Genomic DNA, 22,823 nt, shown 5'->3' on the forward strand with positions numbered 1-22,823 from the left:
AAATACAGAGAAAATGGCTGCCACTCCAATGGACATCTATGAGCCATCCATCTCCGGAGAAACTGGTATACATGAGTGCCCAGACAACTAGTCCATAATGAGGTGGTGTACCATCATGTTGGAAGAAAGTTAGAAATGTCTCATCTTCAGACAACAAAGACAGCTGGACACCTTTATCTAACAACTGCAGATAACGGGCTGCTGTTGGTGTATCCTGTATGAAGAATGGGCCAACAATATGAGAACCTGATTTCCCAAACCAAACCATCAATTTTGATGTGCCAATTACCTTTGACAGTTTCATCCAGCAAGGGCTTACATCTGATCAGTATCTGTTATACTGTTTTTCACTTCTCCATTCACACAGAAATTAGCATCATTTGTAAACAGCACATTACATGGGGAAATGATGATTTCATCCAGCTTGCATGCCACCCATTCTGCATACTTCACCTAATGATCTGGAGATTTGGTGAAATTTGCATTTGCATTTTGCAATGGTGCCATTTATGTGTGATCAAAATTTTCACTGCTGACATATGACTGACCTCAGTTTCCTGGTATGGAGAAAACACTGTGCTCTGGACCCTTACTGAACAATTCCAGTGTAACAGTTCTTGTTTCATCCATGCAGCTTTTGGTTTGTTTGTGACAGAGCAAGTTTAATGGAATTTCACAAGAAGTTCCAACATCACATTGTCATTAACAGGTGGTCTGCCTGGGTGGAGTTGGCTAAAACCCTCTGCAGGGCATTCCCAATGCATTAGGTTGTATTAATGCTATCAGTTTTCACGTCATTTGTAAGAAAGAAGCCTCAGTCATAAGTCAAGGATGAACAAAATCATGCTCATTTGAAAGGCACCAATGTTTTTCCTGCATGATTCTCTACCTTTTTCATACACCACGTGACTCCCTTTCCATTTCAAAATTTTTGTCCCATACACTGGCTTGCAAATGGGCCACCATGTTGGTAATATAGTCTCAAAGGTTTCACCCCCCCCCCCCTGTCCATCTCATACTATGCTACTTATGGCTGGCACATTGTTAACATTATCTCACTACAGGCTTTCCCAACCTTCCATTCCATATTACTTGAGATTAAATTCCTGTAGTCCACATATTTTGTGTTATGGGGGAGGGGAGGGAAATATTGCGCACGTAAGCCATTTTTAAAATATTTCTTATTTTTTGAACCAAACTGAAATGGTGAAATCTTATTTTGTCAAGCAATCAATTCCCTATATGTTTATGGTTTCATATTTGGTATATTGAATGTATTTACATTTCTACAGGTATTACCGCAAGGGGTGATGTAATACCATGCAGTGTTAGGCATAGTACAATATAGCACATAAAATGGCAAAATCTCTGTAAGAATAAAACAACTGAAAAAATTTATTTACAATTCAAAAATGTAAATCTCAGAACTTATTAAAGTTTCAACAAAGAGCAAAAAATCAAGAGTCCTTTTATTGGTAAAATAACATTGTAACACGATCGACTTAATTTGTCACATTTAACGCTAATTTCAAGGCAGTAGCCACAAACACACTTTTTAGCAGCGTCACATCCACTACACTCTGAATAAACCCATCCACTATAAAACACACATTGAAACCACACCTCCCTGTTTTTCCCAAACTCTCCATAGAGCAGGCAAACGGAATCATTGTCAGTAAATGTTCCTATGTTTATTGTAACAGGAGTTTCTCTGAAAGGGTCAGTGTCATCCATCTCCTAGCCACTACAGAGTTTGTACAATGTTGGGTCTAAATCATCATCTGATAAGGACTCAAGAGAAATGTTCTGACATTTCATTATGCCAGATTGATGAGGTCTTATTTTTTATGTGAACTTTCTGAACTTACTTTTTCTCTGAGGCTTCAACTTGTTTCTAAACTAACCTTGTCAGGACTCAAAGTGAAAATTGAGGAATGCTGTTGTGTGGCTTTTTTCTTCAATGTAAGAGGGCCAGCTAATGTAGAAATATCTTTCAATTGTAGCCCAGCTACAGGCTGAACTTGTAATTCTTTGTCCACAACATCGAGGACACCAGTTGCTGCCCCTCAAGAACAAACCACAGCTGTCTCATTACTTTCATCATTTTTAGCGGTGCAATCCTCAACAGCTGGTGGTCTTAAAACTGTCTTTTCTTCTGGGTGCAAAAGCATGAAGTCACTAAAAAGTTGGTAGGATCTAGAGAGAAATTCCTGTAGTGTTGAAAATCCTCATGAACGCTTTGCTAAAGACAGGACAAATATCATAGGGTGCTATTTTCTTGTGGGTGCTAAGCTTCATAAAATTATCACATTCATGATTAAATGAAGCCGTCAAGCTGCGGAAAAACGCCACATCCAAAGATTGGAGCCTGTGAGACCAGTGAGGTTGTAGTGTAACCATTAGTATTCCATTGTCCTTGCAAAAGTTGTAGCCTTCTAGGGACACATGGCTAGTGTGATTGGCTAAAATCAAAAGTCTAGTATGATTCTTAGTCACCTGGCAATATTAGCAAAATGCTTCAGCCACTTTGGAAGAGATCCTCGGTCATCCAACCATTCTTGATACATTCATATATTGAATTTGGTGCCTGTCCCCCCCCCCCCCCCCCCCACCCTCTTATAGGGCAGGAGTCATTCTGAACTGAGGAAAAATAAACATGAGAGGTATATATGCCCCAGTGGCAGTCATTGAACATCTACATCTACATACATACTCCGCAATCCACCATACGGTGCGTGGCGGAGGGTACCTCGTACCACAACTAGGATCTTCTCTCCCTGTTCCACTCCCAAACAGAACGAGAGAAAAATGAGTGCCTATATGCCTCTGTACGAGTCCTACTCTCTCTTATCTTTGTGGCCTTTCCGCGAAATATAAGTTGGCGGCAGTAAAATTGTACTGCAGTCAGCCTCAAATGCTGGTTCTCTAAATTTCCTCAGTAGCGAGTCACGAAAAGAACGCCTCCTTTCCTCCAGAGACTCCCACCCGAGTTCCTGAAGAATTTTCGTAACACTCGCGTGATGATCAAACCTACCAGTAACAAATCTAGCAGCCCGTCTCTAAATTACTTCTATGTCCTCCCTCAATCCGACGTGATAGGGATCCCAAACGCTCGAGCAGTACTCAAGGATAGGTCGTATTAGTGTTTTATAAGCGGTCTCCTTTACAGATGAACCACATCTTCCCAAAATTCTACCAATGGACTGAAGACGACTATACGCCTTCCCCACAACTGCCATTACATGCTTGTCCCACTTCATATTGCTCTGCAATGTTACGCCCAAATATTTGGCTCTGAGCACTATGGGACTTAACATCTATGGTCATCAGTCCCCTAGAACTTAGAACTACTTAAACCTAACTAACTTAAGGACAGCACACAACACCCAGTCTTCACGAGGCAGAGAAAATCCCTGACCCCGCCGGGAATCGCCCAAATGTTTAATCGACTTGACTGTGTCAAGCGCTACACTGCTAATGGAGTATTCAAACATTACAGGATTCTTTTTCCTATTCATCTGCATTAATTTACATTTGTCTATATTTAGAGTTGCTGCCATTCTTTACACCAATCACAAATCCTGCCCAAATCGTCTTGTATCCTCCTACAGTCACTCAACGACGACACCTTCCCATACACCACAGCATCATCAGCAAACAGCCGCACATTGCTATCCACCCTATCGAACAGATCATTTATGTAGATAGAAAACAACAGCAAACCTACCACACTTCCATGGGGCACTCCAGATGATACGCTCACCTCTGATGAACATTCAACATCGAGGACAACGTACTGGGTTCTATTACTTAGGAAGTCTTTGAGCCACTCAGATACTTGGGAACCAATCCCATGTGCTCGAACCTTAGTTAGGAGTCTGCAGTGGGGCACCGCGTCAAACGCTTTTCGGAAGTCAAGGAATATGGAATCCGTCTGATACCCTTCATCCATGGTTCGCAAGATATCATGTGAGAAAAGGGCGAGTTGCGTTTCGTAGGAGCGATGCTTTCTAAAGCCGTGCTGATGCATGGACAGCAACTTCTCTGTCTCAAGGAAATTCATTATATTCGACCTGAGAATATGTTCGAGAATCCTGCAACAAACCGATGTTAAGGATGCTGGTCTGTAATTTTGAGGATCCGTCCTTCTACCCTTCTTATATACAGGCGTCACCTATGCTTTTTTCCAGTTGCTCGGGACTTTACGTTGGGCAAGAGATTCGCGATAAATGCAAGCTAAGTAAGGAGCCAATGCAGTAGAGTACTCTCTGTAAAACCGAATTGGAATCCCATCAGGACTTGGCGATTTATTTATTTTCAACCCATTCAGCTGTTTCACAATCCCAAGGATGTCTATCACTAAGTCCTCCATACGGGAATCTGTACGAGACTCAAAGCGGCGGTATGTTTGTACGATCCTCCTGCTTGAAAGATTTCTCAAATGCTAAATTTAAAATTTCAGCTTTCGTTTTGCTGTCTCCCGTTGCCAGGCCAGACTGATCAGTGAGTGACTGGATGGAAGCCTTCGACCTGCTTACCGATTTTGCGTAAGACCAGAATTCCTTGAGTTTTCAGCAAAATCTTTTGCTAAGGTATGACGGTGGTAGTGGTTGAATACTTCGCGCATCGCTCTTTTTACAGCAGCACGCATCTCTACTAACTTTTGCCTGTCCTCATTCTCCCGGTCTTTCTTGTACAGCGAGTGCAACTGCCTTTGCTTCCTGAGCATTCTCCGAATTGCGCTGTTAAACCACGGTGGGTCTTTTTCGTCAGTAACCCACTTTTCGGCACATACTTGTCCAATGGCATGATTTACAATGTGTTTAAAAATTTGCCCATAATTCTTCCACGTCCATCGTACCGGAAGTAAATGAAGTCGATTCATTTACTAATTGGGATGCTAACAACTGCTTATCTGCTGTTTATAGTAAGAATGCTCTCCTAGCCTTCTTGATCGAATTTTTAACTTTCGTAACCATAGTCGTAATGACAACATTATGATCACTAATCCCTGTCTCAACAGTGACACCGTCGATGAGACCTGGTCTGTTCGTGGCTACCAGATCTAAAATATTTCCATTACACGCTGGCTGTCGATTTAGCTGCTCAAGACAGTTTTCGGATAATGTGTTCAAAAGTAATTCACACAACGGCTTGTCTGTACCACCTGTAATGAATCCATAGACATCCCAGTCTATACTAGGTAGGTTGAAGTAGCCTCTGACTAATATAGCATGATCCGGGTACTTCTGTGATCCAGAATGTAGACTCCCTTTGAATGATTCTAGAACTGTCACAGTGGAACCTGTTGGCCGGTAATAACACCCCACAATTAACTTTATTTCCCCTAGCCCTGTTAAACGTGTCCAGATAACTTCACAATCACACTCTACTTCGACCTCAGTAGACACAATACAATTGTCAACTGCAATGAAGACACCACCTCCTACGGTGTCTAATCTGTCTTTCCGATACACGTTTCAACCCACACTAAATATTTCAGAACTTCCTATCTCAGGGTTCAGCCAGGTCTCAGTCCCGAGAATAATTTCCGCGCCACACTCTTCCTGGAGGATAGTAAATTCAGGAACTTTATTCCGAACACTCTGAAAATTTACTGCTAATATCATGATAGCTGAAGTGTGTTTACACTGAGCGCGTCCTGATTTCCCCGCCCACACGTCGACTGGTGAGTGTTCATCAGGACACCTTGCACTACTGCCTAGCCTAAAAAACCCCCATGTGCACGGCACAAGTACTCTGCTACCCGAGTAGCCGCCTCCTTTGTATAGTGCACCCCTGACCTATCTAGGGGCGTCCTACAATTACCCACCCAATAGCGCAAGTCTGGAAATTTGCAGCAAAGACTGTCACAGAGTCGACAAAGCCTCTGGTTGAGACCCTCCACTTGGCTCCAAACCAAAGAACCCCGATCCACTCTGGGAACGATGCTGCAAATAGAGAGCTCTGCTCGCACCCCGCGTGCGAGGCCAGCGGTTTTCACAAAATCCGCCAGCTGCCTGTACGAACCGAGGATCGCCTCTGAACCCAGGCGACAGGCATCATGGGTACATCCCGTACGCACGATTGCCGCAGGCAAGGCCGCCTCCACATCTTGGATGAGGCCCCCTGGCAAACAAACCGAGTGCACGTTGGATTTCTTTCCAGCCCTGTATGCTGTTTCCCTAAGGGGCTCCATCACCCGCCTAACGTTGGAGCTCCCAATAACCAGCAAGCCTTTGCCCCCCGTGTGCCTGTTCGGGCCCCGCTGAAGGAGCGGCCACCTGCCCACTGACAGGATGAACGAGCGAGGGCAGCTGGCCAGCCTCCACATTGGCCCTCCACCTCGAGTGATGCGAACACGTTGCAGTCCGCCACTCACTCTGAGGTGAGGGTGGCCCCAACGCGTCGGGTACACTAGAAGGTGCCTCGGCGGCTGAATCAGTGAACGCAGCAAGCGACACCTGGGGTGTCTCAAGCAACATGCCAGACCCTCTGCCGTCGCTGCACCTCGAGGCAGCAGCCTGAAGGCGGCTGACCGTGGCCAACAGCACACACAGCTGCTCGCAAACCACGGCCAGTTCCTCCTGCGCCCACACACAGCGTGCACACACCCTATCCATCCTACTGCTAATATCTAACGACTACAGGCATTTATACTCTATGGCTATCAATAAGCAATATTACTCCTCTCAACTACGAGTATACGCAAGGATTTTATGTAATTAAATATGCAAGCACACAAACACTCGGAAAGAAATTAAGAATCAAACTAAAAAACAAATATGAAAGCTAATACGCGACTCGCTACCGCACTGCTGCTGCATGATACTTCACCAGCGGCTGCTCAAGGCTCACTGAGCTGTGTCAAAAGCGCACTGGCTGTCCAAAACAAACAACTGACTAACGACTCCGCGAATTTATACTCTACAGCTATCAATAAGCAATATTACTCCTCTCAAACACGAGAATACGAAAGGATTTTATGTAATTCGATACGCAAGCGCACAAACACTCAGAAAGAAATTAAGAATCAAACTACAAAACAAATATGAAAGCTAAATATGCGACTCGCTATTGCACTGCTGCTGCTCTGATACTTCACCAGCGGCTGCTCAAGGCTCACTGAACAACAAGCTTGCTTAGTTCATCCGAGTACTAGAATTTTTCCTGGCTTTTTAACTGTTGATATCCCCATTTAAACAAAATTGTAAATTCCAGAGGCATCAAATTTATGCTCCAGTTACATCAGCGAGGTTCGAGAAAAAAGGTTTAACATCATTTATATTAGAACTTGAGATCCATTTAAGAGTGGAAGCTTCAGGTTTTCGAAACCAGACTGACGGATTTTTTATAAGAAAACCAGTCAGCCAATCCTTTCCAGCTATTTCGGATGATTTATTAAAATTATGTTGAATTTTATTTGTCTCAGCATATTTATACATTAATCTTCTCAACTTCACTGAAGATATACCATAAAAGTCTTTGGTAATAAAAGCAAATTTTTTGCTATGTAATCTTCCTGTTCGTTAGAAAATGTGCGTTTTCTTCCTAAGCTTACTTTAGAACAGTCTGCAGTTTTTAACGTGTCTCTGAAGGTATTCCATACAACCTCGCTGCTCCTCTCTGTGGCTTTCCATTTTCCATAAAATCGTGGAGTGCACAGTTCATTTCATGTTCCATCCAACCTTTTACCCCTTTCCATCGTTCTGATACTTTTGCTCACCGTCTGCGATAAAAAACAACTTGTAAGATGGCATACAGTTCCAAAAATATAGCTCACGAAAATACTAAAACAAAATACCACATTGGGCAACAGGGTTCACCATGGGGCAATATCGTACATATTCCGCGGTATTGTCCTATGACACCATGAACCGGCAATTTTTAGTTCCAAACCAACAACCACGATGTTTAACTTCTAACATTTGATGTTTAGAACAAATCCAAGAAATGCGCAATTAAGCTGAAGCTTCTTAAATATTGTTAATATTAACATACTTCGCTTACCTCTGCACTCGCACTCTGTTGGTTTTATGACAAAACAGTCGAAATCAAACACATCCAACTGTCGAAACCTACTGTGCCGTTAAAAGCTCACGGCCTCTCTGGATCTGATTGTAGTTCTTTGCAGCGTGCGGCAGCACTATGCAACACTATTTATTCCCTCTAGGAAACTGGAAATAGCGGTGGACGATATTACCACGCTGAACAGTATTGTCCCGCCCTTCTCTAAGGCTAATTCCACACCTGTAGACAAATGAAAGAGCAACAAGAGAGCGAATGGGGGGCGTTTCGATCACCCCACGGGTGCAGATTGCTGGAAGGGCCCCTGACATCATGCAGGAGGCCACCTAACATATTTATTAAACAGTTTTTAAAAGTGGAGAAATGACGTGTTTAATTTATAGAAGTGTCAATTATATCGTCCTTGAAAAGTACTGACAAAGAATGAGTTGCCATCTGGAGATAGTTTCGAATTTCATAGAAAAACGATCTGTTAAAAAATACTGAGCACATGAGAGAGTGATGAAAGATATTAATCATCCAACGGAGAGATTTAAACAAACGATTCCAGTCTGTGTCAACCTCACAGACCGGTATAAATATGTCAGTAAGCACATGAGCAAGAAAGACCAGCGGCTGTTGCTTATCCAGAGAACTGCTTGAAGTGAGGTCTCAAAATTGGTCAGAAATTTGTAGCAGGTAAGGACGAAGGAAACAAATCGTCTGAAAGCATTTCAGAAGGGCAACGGCAGTGACTGTCGGTTCACCCTTGACGGAACGGAAAATGACGGGACGGATCGGAACGTCGAAACATTCTACAATGCAAATCACACTGAAGGAAATGACGTGTTGATGGCGAGCCCACAACAGGCCATCACAAGACAGCAAGACCTTCAAAATAGTACGATACTAGAAAGAACAGTCGTTTGCTGAAGATGCAAAATTTAATAATGGATTCACAATTAGAACAAAATCTCACAGTGCTGACATCAGACTAAGAGCCACATCACAGAGGCGAAACTAACAGAGGCACTAATGACTGAAAGAAAAAAAAACGCAGCACTGGGCAAAAACTGTACTAAGAGATTTCACCTACAGAAAGCCCCTCTGACATCGCAAATGCGCCCCTACTTAATATTGTCAAGTTCTGTGTAACGAAAGAAACCATACAAAAGACATTGAAAAGCTGCAAAATCATGTAAATGTCACCGCTCACTACGTGTGGTGGAATTATGACAGACCGCCTTAGAAGATATGCAGAAGACACATCACATACAAAATCCAAACATACTTCAGAAAAAAATGCAACTAGTGCCCCTATTACAAAACTCACTATGGTACGATATGGATATCATATGAGCAACTGAAAACTAGCCCTATTCTTCGACATAGAACGAGCGTTTGAGAATATGTGGTATACAGGGCTATTACACAAACTGGCGCACCTCAAAATCATCACTCAAATCAAAAGACTGATACCATCGCAAGTAAAAGGAGGACAATTCAGGAATCAGATAGGAGATAGACATCAAATGCCTTCGCTACACAAGCAGAGTACCCCCTGGAACCACCACATGACCTCTCCTATACTCAGTCTGAACGGCAGAAATACATTTTCAATGTTGTAGAAAGTGCGGCTTCAGCAGACGGTATAGTCACAACAATATGGCCCCAAGCACCAGCGGCGGATCGCAGCGGTCCGTTGCAAGCGACATCGCTGCAATCGATCTTTCGTCTCGAAATCGCCACGCACGAGAGATTTATCAAACAATTTCAACCAGCGCTCTGTATCACGAACTTCTGCTATGGAAAATGATCAGCGATGTTTAGCAGCCCTGACAGTTGATTCCCATATCTCCACAGATACTTGAAAAACTGAATTTAAAAACCACAAATTGTAATTTATTAAACTTGTGTGAATCGCTTTTCTTGGGAACAGTCGGTTACTTTACAGAGTATAATACAGTTTTCACCAAGGCAAGTAGGTTGTGACAAATTTTCCAAGTGTGCCAAAACAACTCGTTTCCCATTTATCAGTCTTCAACGCCTTTTCCATTCATTTGTCTTGTAATTTAAATGCTGTTACTAGAGGAATATTGTCAACAGCAGCACTGCTGATTACCACAACTGTTATCATAAATTATATGTATGAAGGAGAGTTCCATTATATGAAACGCAAGGGGCTCAAGTACAGCTGTATAATAAATTTGCCCTGAACATTTAAATTAAAATGACCACTTAATATTATGTTACATCACTCTGTTCAGAAGTTAAGAACTTGGGTGTAATTGTTTCATAGATAACAAAGGATTATCAGATGGAGCCTTGTGTATGGTATTACTATGAACTTCTCATCAATTCTAATTCTACAGCACAAGCTCAAACATGTTAATCATTTGCAAAATCAGAATGTGTATTTTGTATTACTCCTTAATGTAAATGGAAACTCCAATATCAAATTCAATTATGAGAGTGATTCATGGTCGCTGAATAACTATAAATTCTAATATAATGTTCTTACTTAACGTGGACAAAGCAAAACGAAACATAACTATACAACCACGCTGTCATAAAGCCACATTGCAACTTGTTCCACACCATGTTGGCAACATTGTGCTTTGTTCACGTCCCCATCTACACAAATGATAAATATTTGTACATATATATTGGTATAGTCCACTACGCTGAACTTCCAGAAGACATTTCATATTGTATATTCATACCAAGTACTATCTATGAAAGGTGAAGAGGAAGAATTAATGATATGTGGTGCTGCATTAATAATGTTCGACAAAGCAAACAGACAAAGAAATGATGAAGTCGTCATCAGTGGACAAAAACGCACTATGGAAGACATGGCAGGAATGATACGCTGTGTGAACTAAATTTGGAAGACAGTTCTGATTTTTTAACTTCACTAGAATGTCACCATGTGAATTTGAAGTTATAACATTACAGGGACAGTTGTTTCAAAGAAAGACACGAATTTCAGAAAAGCAACTCCTGTGAATTAGAGACTTTATTTTATTTATTTATTTATTTATTTATTCATCCATAGGCCATTTAGTACAATAGTATCAGACATGTCATGAACACTATAGATGTAGTATATACATACAAAACAGTAACAAACTAGGATAGGATTAGGTGAGAATAGGGCAGTAAATTGTTATGGGCTAATCAAAGGAAACATCCCAGCATTCACCTTAACAACAAGAGGATGTTACGGAAACCAAGGCAGGTTGGCCAGATATGGAATAAACCTTGGCCCTATCAAAAGTGAGTACATTACATTAAGACTGGTGTCGCCACCCTCCTCGGTACTTTATTACTGGGGAAATCACAAAATACATTTTCTGCATTGTGACTGCAACATATGCAATAAATAAATCAATAAACAAGAAATTTTGAAAATAAAAAAACACAGGAAGAAGTGAAAGCACATGAACATATTAATTACAAATGGCTCTGAGCACTATGGGACTTAACATCTATGGTCATCAGTCCCCTAGAACTTAGAACTACTTAAACCTAACTAACCTAAGGACATCACACAACACCCAGTCATCACGAGGCAGAGAAATATTAATTACACTACAGAAAAGTACAATAAACACAATAAGTAAATCAATTATATAGGTAAATCATGTATCTTTGATGTAAAACACCCCTCAAAAAATAGAACACACAAGCACATTATGTAGCACTACTAAAAGGCATAGTGCAGGAACACACAAAAACCTCCAGGTAATTGTTACACTTCGTCTTTTGGCAACAGGAGATTCGTATAAAAGCCTTTCACATTTATACTACATTTCAAAGCCAATCATATCAGATAGTTCTGGCACATTGTGAAGATTTAGTTGAAGGATTAAACATATAATTAATTGATCATATATTTATTTATCTTTGTATAATTCCATCATCTTAATATCACTGAAACATATATTTTATTGACCATATTTTTATTTTTTTTTCATATTAAAGTTAGTCCTTTAAAGAAACTTCTTCAGCTTCAGTGTCACTCACACTTCCAATGAATGTGACAGGAGAATCTACAGTTGGCAATCCTCCTGGCATATCCACAATTACTATTTTATACTGTCTTCTACACACTTTCATTTCCGTCTGATAGAAAGTATTGTAAATTTTTGTTGTCATCCCTCTTTTGTAGGGTGGCAACTTGATGATAACAAATTTTCCAAAGTCAGATAACAACTCATATTGTCGTCGTTATTTCTGTGGTACTGAGAAATAAGAGACTTAATTTTTTCATCAACATCACTGCTGCTGGTGCCAATCAACACAGCAGTTTTTTTATGGAATCGTATTTCTGGTTAATAGTTTTCATAGCTAGGACTTGGAACATTCCAAAGGCACTCATCTGTCTCATAGAGTGTGACAAGTTGGTAGATTATGCCTCGTCTCTGCTCCATTTCCTAAAGGAACACTCAGAAAGACAACACACAGCACTACACACAAAGTAAAAACAAATACTAGCACTGAGTGGCAGCAGACCAGGAGCAATGTTCCATTCATCTGTACTTACACAGCTGTAGAACGCTGGTTTTTGTGTTGCCAAAACGTTGGGGATATTGTAGTCCATTACTATCCATCGACAATGTTGCAGAACATGTTTCGAACTCAGTCTAACGCCACTGAACTAAACAATCGTGTCACAACCAAGGAGACCACAACCTCGGCACAGCCAGGAAGCCATATTGTCATACATCGCATGTGATTCGTCTAATTACATGAGAATTCCAACTGATCAGCAATAGAACACCACAATTGGCCTGCACACATGTTATCTGCGGACAAGATGCAGAACAACGAAATATAAGTAGTGTACTGCCCATGTTATGATGTAGAAACAGAGAAAGACATTAGCAATCCTAGAGGCCTGGCAATGAACTTAGGTTATGGGAAAAATATAGCATGAAAATACATATTATTGCTGTTTGAGGTACAAGTATTAGACGGCAACATTTCTCATTTATAATTTATGGGTGGGCCTAGTTGTCTAGTGGTAAAGAGTGTGACTGGAAACATTTCTGACCTTGCAAAGTAATATATTCCAGAAATCTCAATCGAAAACTAAGATTCACTTCTCATAGCTGGGGGTCACCGTCATATAAAATTTTGTAACTGACACTGTGGTTTTCTTTCATCTGTAAAATTATTTAGGGCTTCATTGTATGTTCATCATATTCTGCTTGATTTTTGCTTGCATCTGTGATATTGAATGGAATAATTGATTCCATATTTGTTTTTGTTTCATATGAAACAGAATCTGGTTTTGTAGTTTGGTGTTGTGCAGACTCATATACGAGTTAATAACATATAACATGCCAAGAAGCAACAGCATTCAAAGTAGAATTACATGCTTATTCCATGACTAGATGTAATAAAGTTGAGAAAAATTCTGCCAAGAGCTGATAACGTGGAACTCTCCATTACACACGGGAAAATACAAAAAGTAGACGTGAGCAAAAATAAGTAGAATATGAGCAATATATTACAACACATTTAAATTGAGCATTTCACACATGGATTTCCGAGCAGGAACAAATGTATGTGAGTCCACAGAACATCATGCAGTAAAACTAGTTCTGTTATATGTGAAATAAAAACTATTGTGAAATCATTTACTCCACCCATTACAATGGATGCAAGCAAATATTAAGCAGAATATTAACAATATATTTGCAATTCAATTCAAAGACTGCAATACACATAAGAATTCGGCATTGTTATTTCTGAGGTAATTAAGGAATCAGTGAAACAAGAAATAAAATTTGTAACCGTAATGCTTGAAAAAACTGCTGACATATTCTGTAAATCACAGCTGCCAATAATTCTCCATTACGTTCATAAAGGAAGTATGAATGAAAAACTCATTGGTTTTACTGATACCAGTGTAGAGAGAACTGCGAGTGGTTTGTTTGGTCATGTTAAACATGTGTTTGATGAATTTGTCATTTCAGAGACATTGGTTGGCCAGATATATGAAGCAGCACCAGTAATGAGTGACCAGTCACATTAAGGGCCTGCAAAGGTTTTTCTCAAGATACCTGCTGATATGCTCATGTATTAAATGTAGTTTTGCAACAAAGCATATCTAATACAAAAGAATGTAAAATAATTTTGCAAGCTCTGAGTGGTATTTCTTCATTTTTTTTTCTGTGTTCTAAAGGAAATTGGATCCTGCAGGAATTTGTTCAGACGAAGTTGCTTCACTTGTCCCAACTAAGTGGAACCTCTCATCCAGATTGGTCCACACAATTAAAGAACACAGAGCAGAACTTCTACAATTCCTTGATAGTATTCTATATAACAGTGACAATTGTGACACTGATGCGGTGGTGAAATCTCGGCGTATTTTGGTTTTTCTGAACAGTTTTTAGTCACTTTCCTTGCTGGAGAGAGACGATATACATTGAGGTGACAACAGTCATGGGATAGCGATATGCACATATTAAGATGGAGTAGTATCGCATACGCGAGTATAAAAGTGTAGTGCATTAGTGAAGCTGTCATTTGTACTCAGGTGATTCACGTGAAAAGGTTTCCGACGTGATTACGGCTGTATAATAGGAATTAACATACTTTGAATGCAGAATGTTAGTTGGAGCTAAGGCATGGGGGATTTCGTTTCGGAAATCGTTAGGGAATTCAGTATTCCAAGATCCACAGTGTCAAGACTGTGCTGAGAACACCAAATTTCAGGCATTACCTCTCACCATAGACAACACAATGGCCGGGGTGGCCTTCACTTAACGCCCGAGATGGTGGCGTTTACGTTGAGTTGTTAGAACTAACAGACAAGCAACACTGCGTGAAATAACCGCAGAAATCAATGTGGGACATACGACGAACGTATCCGTTAGGATAGTGCGGCGAAATGTGACGTTGATGGGCCATGGCAGCAGATGATCAATGTGCATACTATTGCTAACAGCACTACATCACCTGCTGTACTCCTCCTGACTCGTGACCCTATCAGTTGGACCCTAGTCGATTGGAAAACCGTGGTCTGGACAAATGGGTTCCAATTTAAGTTGGTAAGAGCTGCCAGCGGGGTTCGAGTGTGGCGCAGAGCCCACGAAGCCAAGGATCCAAGTTGTCAACAAGGCATTGTACAAATTGATGGCGGCTCCATTATGGTTTGGGCTGTGTTTACATGGAATAGACTGGGTGCTCTGATCTGGCTGAATCAATCATTGATTGGAAATTGTTATATTCGGCTACCTGGAGACCATTTTCAGCCATTCATGGGCTTCATATTCGCAAACAAAGATGGAATTTTTATGTATGACAATGCGCCATATCACTGAGTCTCAGTTGCTCGCAATTGGTTTGAAGAAAATTGTGGACAATTCAGATGAATGATCTGGTCACCCAGATGGCCCAACATGAATCCCATCACACATTTACGAGACGTAACTTCATGCATAAAATCCTGCACTGGCAACACATTGGCAGTTATGAATGCCTGTAGAGACAGCATGACTAAATATTTCTGCCAAGGACTGCCAAGACTTGTTAAGTGTATCCCACATCGACTTTCTGTTCTACTCCGGAAGAAAGAGGTCTGACACAATATTAGGAGGTATTCCATGACTTCAGTCACCTCAGTGTATATAATACCGCAAATGACAGACTACGATGTCGTGTATTGTAACATGAAGATTGGGGATGTTTCAGAACAGCTGAAGTTTGACAGGGAACACACTTCAGATTTTTTTTAAAATCATCTGCGACTCAAAACAGTGATACAAGTTGTAAACAGATAGTGAAGAACCTTTGTTCAGGTGAATCAAAAATCTACATTTGTCGTGGCCTGTATTTTGAAATAGTTGGTCACAGTAAGGAGACAGAAAAAAAGGTTTTCTTCTTTCGATGAACTGGGAATTTTTCTCGTGCTTTACTTATGAAATTTAGAACTAAAATTGTCTGGCCATCTCTTATAAACTTTCATCAGTTTATGGACAACTCTTTGACTTTGTTGCTTTGGCAAAAGAAATCATTGTAGTGTACAGTTCCCACATGCTCTCTTCAAAGAATGTCTACAAGACACTTTCATTAATGAACGAGCATGACCTGCTTCGTAAAGTGTGTAAATTATCAACTTTGATACAATTCTATGCTTTACATCTTCAGTGGAACGATCTCGTCACTTAAAAGCCCCTGCTATACGACAACATCGCAGAGAGAAATTCTTGCACCTGTCTCAGGAAAGAAGAATTGAACTGATGTACATGTAACTCCTTTGTACGTAAATTTGCCTTTTTATAATTTTTTTCTCAAAATTAATTCTGAAGTATTAAATTTTTGCCACAAAGAGCCTGAAAAATATGTCATTTCTTTCTGCAGAGACTATTTAAAAATAGATTTTATTATTCACAACTTGTGTAGCATTCTATATATATATATATATATATATATATATATATATATATATATATATATATATATATATATATATGGCTTCCTCAGCTACGAGATTATTATTTTCAGTTTCAGGCACTACTTGTGACCATCCCCACAGTGAACAGTTTAAAGCACCTGACCATTTCTCTGGAGCTTCTATTCTAACGTTTTTGACGGAGATTTAAAGTGAGAAGTAGACGTACAAACTTCCCACTTCTGTTATACATGGTGACTTACTTGAGATTAGCAGGCGATCTTCTTGGCCGGCTAGCTGGCTGCTGGAAAACTCTCTTGACTTCTTCTCTGTAGAATGCTAGGTATGGGAATATTTAAGCCTCTCTCCCTACTTGTGAAATAAATAGATGCGCGAACTTTACTTTTCGTTAACCAACAATATATTTGAACTCCGTACAGAATAAAATTATTACTTTTCACATACATATATGACTTCCAGTAAGTCACTCGCTCCATCCAACGCCAGAAACAAAATTTAATTACTTTTATAAAAGAGTTGGCTTAATAACCATGACTCTACCTCAAATGAATCGGAAAATAGGTCTTGCCTCTAACAAGGTTGGATCAAGAGTTTACAAGATTACTCTCTCAACTGTTCTTTTTTCACATAACGGTAGTCAATGACACAATAGGCACAAAGCTGCATAAAAATTCTGTGGTTCTTCCTCTAAAAGATCTATGGATTGCCCGACAAGTACTTGTCGGTGCCATTCCACCGCCGCATCTACTTTCTTCTCGCAACTGACTTTAAACCTGCACACACAAACGTGATGCACAGTAGGTAGGATTTTACCATCTCACACACATATCTAAAATAACCTGTGTTCGAGGGGATAGAAGGCTGAGTGGTTCTAGAATTTACACAGAAATTCTCAAACCACTACACTATTCCTGGTACTTTCAACATGTTTGAAAGACTCTATCACAGACACCCAAATGCTACCAAAATTAGAAAGGGCTAAGATCGTGATTTTTTACCATTCATCTGTAATTTTCAGAAAAGTCATGTTATTCAGCTATCAAAAATTTTAAAAATTGTGGTTAAAACTCGGAAACTCCACAAGCTACTACAACAATGTTCAAAAGAACGTAATTACTTTAAAAAAAATTATCTTTTTGTAATACAAATCAGAAACCAGCCTCTACCTAATTTTTACTTCTCCTCATGTTCTCACAAGTATGGAAAATATTGTCAAATGTTTCAACACTATTTTTGCAACATGCTGCAACTCTCTATGTACAAGCCACTAATTTTAAAAGCAGATGCCATTTCTCAAAGTGTGTGTTTTGAGATTTCTTTTCACAATGATGTTACTTGCTAAAAGAATTTACCATTCGTTATTCTTATCGACTAAATGAAGTGAAAATGTTTTTTTAATTCAAAAAATATACTTACACGAAATTTGCTTTAAAATGCAATGAAACAATTTCAATAATAAATTACAGAAGGAAATGCCAATGGCCCACTCTAGATTTTATTTTAAAATCTTTTTGTCAACATTACTGCCACTGTAATGGAGCAGAATTTTTCTACAGTCATTATCGAGCAAGGGCTTAAATTGGATATTCAAAGAAGCTAGAATCTCCCTTGAAAATGTCCTCCACTGATGGGAAAAAAAGTTGGGTTTTAATGTGAAATCCATTCAACTATGGCATAGTAGTCTGGAACATTTTATCAATTGTGACATGTCCAGCTGTGAAAGTTTACATTTTACAATTTAGCCAAACTGCTACAAAATATTATGGCATGGGGCAGTACTGAGTGAAAGTTTGCTGGTAAAGGTAATGAAAGAGATTCCTAAGTGCAATGCAGAGAGATCTGAATACTTTGGTTAAGCTCTCAAAGAATTTTTAAATTATAGTTTCTGCGTCTGCCATAAGGTTAACTGTCCTTATTTTCTCTATAGGAGAATTATAAACAGCTGCCTTCTTATCCCAGTCACTTCATTTCTTGGTCTTAACTTTTACAAACATTTGTAACTCCTACATAGATCAATAAATGAATGCACTAAATCTCTGGCGCATATCAACCACATTAGAATTCCCTATGCACACAAATATGAGACACACTAAACTGAGCAAACAACTGACTCAAACATATATTGTGAGCCAGATTTCTCCTCTCAGTGTGCTTCCATTTGTCTAGGCAGATGTGACTTGCACCCACAGAATTCAGCAACTTTCTCAGATCTTTAATTCTAACTTCCTGATTTGCATATATCTCACATATGCACAACTCTCCTGACCAATCATTACCATTTGCCTATGCAGATGTCTTGTGAACAGACATTTGTGTAAGTAAATCTTTGCATGTAGAGTGGTCTAGGACAAAAAAGTTATTTCGAACTTGATGTTATTGGCTGTAGTATATTCACATATTTATGACCCAAGACAATTTCCAATAATTAACCTTTTTTGGTTGTCAAGAGGTGAAAAGGGCGCTTCTTCTATTTATTTACTTCCATCTTTATATCGCAGGAGTGTCTCGCAACAGGATGCACTTAGCTGCAGTGACATTTCATGACAGGAAATAGATATTACTTCGTGATTCATCCTATTTGTAAGTCACCAGTGTGTGTTATGATATTTTAATCTACTATTCCACTTTGGTTTTGTCAGCATACAGTTTCTCTTGCTTAAAAGCTTTTGTTGTTACTGTTTAATTTTCCTGATATTCTGATACTGCTGGTTAGGTTCATAGTTGTGCATAAACATTAGTTCCACATTTACAAGTAATTCAAATAAAGAGCATAAGTGGAAAGAATGCTGCTCCAAGTTTAAAAGTGTGAGAAAAGGAATCTCTTGGAATGAAAAAGTTTCTTGAAGCACATAAAAATTGATATTCCTGCAGTTTTATAATTTTGAAATGAATTACAGTGGACTAAAATGTTATTCCACTATGTAGCTCCATTTAAGTTAACACAATGGATATTAATATCAGTATAGCACCAGCAGGTATATTAAGCAACATGTACAATAATACTTTAGATTACAAATGGTTGCTATTAAGCTTCACTATATTTATGAGTATTCTACAATGCTGGTGTGATACAGTGTTTACAATCATACTCAATAATTATGACTGTATTTCCTTGCGCTAGTATTCTGTATACACAGAATACTAATGCAAGGACATATAGTTATAATAATTGAATGTTACAATTAAGATCTTTTTTTTAAAATAAGCTTTCTGTTTGCTAACAGTAAAACAACAGATACTAATTTATTTCATGACTACTTCCAAACTTATGTCCCAGATGTGACAATGTTGCCAGTAGCATCATTTCTTGATTTAGTTGCAAGTGAAATCTGTAGTACTACAATGCAGAAATAAAACACACAAACCTGTGTTCTGAAAATATGTTTGATTACATTTCTAAAACAAATCTGCCATCATGTGTCATATGTTTTGTAAGGTATAATAAACTGCTCTTTATTGTCAGGTCAGTTTCTTAAAATTTTGTTGGTAGTGAAGCTTGTTTCTTGTTCAAAAGCATGAGATGTTAACCCCTTTTGTTTTTTATACAGAATGTCAAAATTTCTTAGAAATCTGTTTTGTAAATGAATTTTCTCAAAATGTTCATGGATACAGGTGTTATTTCCCTTCCCTGACAATAGCCATAAGCCCATACCCATGCTATAAACATTGAGAAGGGTCTCAAGAAAAAAGAAAATGACAAGGTTATTAAGATCCTCAGGACAATAGTTAAGACAAAAATTATATTCCTTGATTTTCTAAAACAATGTATAGATAGTAGTGGACACTAAATCAGTTATTTATGTGAAAATGTCAATTGCACGTACTATACTCTAATTAAATATAAAACTGAAAGCAGTTGTCTATTTTAGAATCTTACTACCACATTCAGAACCTCATTTGCTTCGATTGGTCTGAGTTCTGTTCTAATCTGACTCGTATCTCATTAGCAATATAATCTACATATGTAGTAGATGACTCAATTGCTGTGCGAGTGCCTGAGTATTCTTACAATCAAGCAAGGTGGAGCAGTGCTAAGAGAATGGACATACACTTATATATCAAAACATTACGTCCACTGCCACTGTGACGTTGGATGCTGCCTGATGGCGTTGTGGGCACATGACATGGTACCAAAAGTATGTAAGTGGAGCAGACACGAATGGGTTATCACTGTAGTGAAGATAAATTGGGCTGCAATTGGGGAAATCGTTGAGAGAAGTGACTTTGACAAAGAGTAGATTATTATTACGCAGAACCTGTGAACCTCGAAAACAGCGAACATTTGCTACTGTCGTGAGCATCTATAGAAAGAGATATGACAATGAAACTACTATAGGCGCTAAATGGTTGAACGTCCACGACTATTCACAGAACACAGGTGTTTTGAGGCTTGTCTGCTCTGTAAAGTAGGATAGACGGTGATCTGCGGCATCTCTGTCAAAAGAGCACAATGATGGGGTATGCACAAGTGTTTCAGAGCACACAGTTCATGGTACGTTGTTGAATATGGAACTCTGCAGCAGACTATCCCTATGTGTTCACATATTGGCCCAACGACATCATCAGTTACGATTGCAGTGGTCATGAGACCATTGGGTTCGACCATCGATCAGTAGAAACATGTCAGCTCTTTGGGTGATTCATAGTTTTACATCACTAGGTCAAAAACCGACGTCACAAACACCGTCATCGAAGTGAACGGCGGCTTGAAACCTGCATGTGCCATGGATGCAGGCTGGTGAGATCAGTATTATGCTGTGGGATACATTTTCCTGGACGTTTGTGTGATATGTGCTACTAATAGAAGAAAACTGACTGCTGCAAACCACCTGCATCCCTACATATTTGAGCAGATTAGATTAGATTAGATTAGATTAATTATTCATTCCATAGACCCATAAAAGAGGGAATCCTCCTGGGTGTGGAACATGTCAGTTAAACACATTACAAAAGTTTAATTAGAAAAACTTGGGTTTCATTAATTTTAATTATCCTCAGCCAATGAACAGTAAAATTATGTACATGAATTAAATTTAAACTTCTAGTATTTACAGGTTTAATACTTACATCTTAAATCCATCATTCAGACATTTGCTAGTTTCTTGGCTACTACAACCAAGTATTGTCAAAAATTAAAGTAAATTATTCATTTCAGTGATCCTGAGTTATGAACAGTCAGATTATGTACAAGATTTAAAATTAAACTTCCACTATTTACAGACTTAAGACTTACATCTGATTTCCATACATCCATCATTCACACAGTAGGTAGTAACCTGGCTGTTACAACCAAGTATTGTCAAAAATTAAAGTATAACGAATTTTCATTAAAATGGTCTACTGCACTTGTTGAGAAACTCATGGATGGAATAGAAGGAGTTGGCCACCAAAAATTCTTTTAAATTATGTTTAAATTGTGCCTTGTCTGAAACTAAACTCTTAATGGTTGCTAGTAACTTATTGAAAATATACGTTGCTGAATACTGGACTCCTTTCTGGGCAAGAGTAAGTGATTATAAATCTTTATGTATATTGTTCTTATTCCTAGTATTGATACTGTGTACTAAGCAGTTAGTTGGAAAAAGAGATGTATTATTTACAACAAACTTCATTAAGGAATAAATATACTGAGAAGCTATGGTTAATATGCCCGATTCTTTGAATAGGTTTCGACATGATGTTCTTGGATTTACACTACTCATTACTCTTAATATACGCTTCTGTACTCTAAAAAATTTTTCTCTGTTTGTGGAGTTATCACAAAATATGATACCATATGACATAAAGGAGTGAAAATAAGCAAAATATTCCAGTATTTTATATTTATATCTCCTATGTCTGACATCATTCGCATTGCAAACACAGACTTGTTTAGGCGCTTTAGCAGTTCGTTAGTATGTTGCTCCCAACTGAATTTATTATCAAGTTGTAATACCAAGAATTTTACACTCTCAACTTATCCTATTCCCATGTCATCATATTTTATACACACATCAGAAGGAAATCTCTTGGAAGTTCTGAACTGCATGTAGTGGGTCTTTTCAAAGTTTAATGACAGTGAATTGGCTATGAACCACTTATTAATGTCAGTAAAAATTTGATTAGCTGTCCTTTCTAAATTTATATTTGATATGCTATTTTTTGCAATATTTGTATCATCTGCAAATAAGACAAACTTGGTATCTGGTAATGTAACAGATGACAGGTCATTAATATGCACAAGAAACAGTAGTGGACCTAGTATGGAACCTTGGGGAACACCGCATGTAATTTCTTCCTAATCAGATGATGTCTGATTGCCTACTGCTGAAGTGTTACGTAATGACACCCTTTGTTTTCTATTAGTAAGATATGACTGAAACCACTTTGCAGCACTACCAGTGACGCC

The sequence above is a fragment of the Schistocerca americana genome, chromosome 4, assembly GCF_021461395.2.
Source record: "Schistocerca americana isolate TAMUIC-IGC-003095 chromosome 4, iqSchAmer2.1, whole genome shotgun sequence".
NCBI lineage: Eukaryota > Metazoa > Arthropoda > Insecta > Orthoptera > Acrididae > Schistocerca > Schistocerca americana.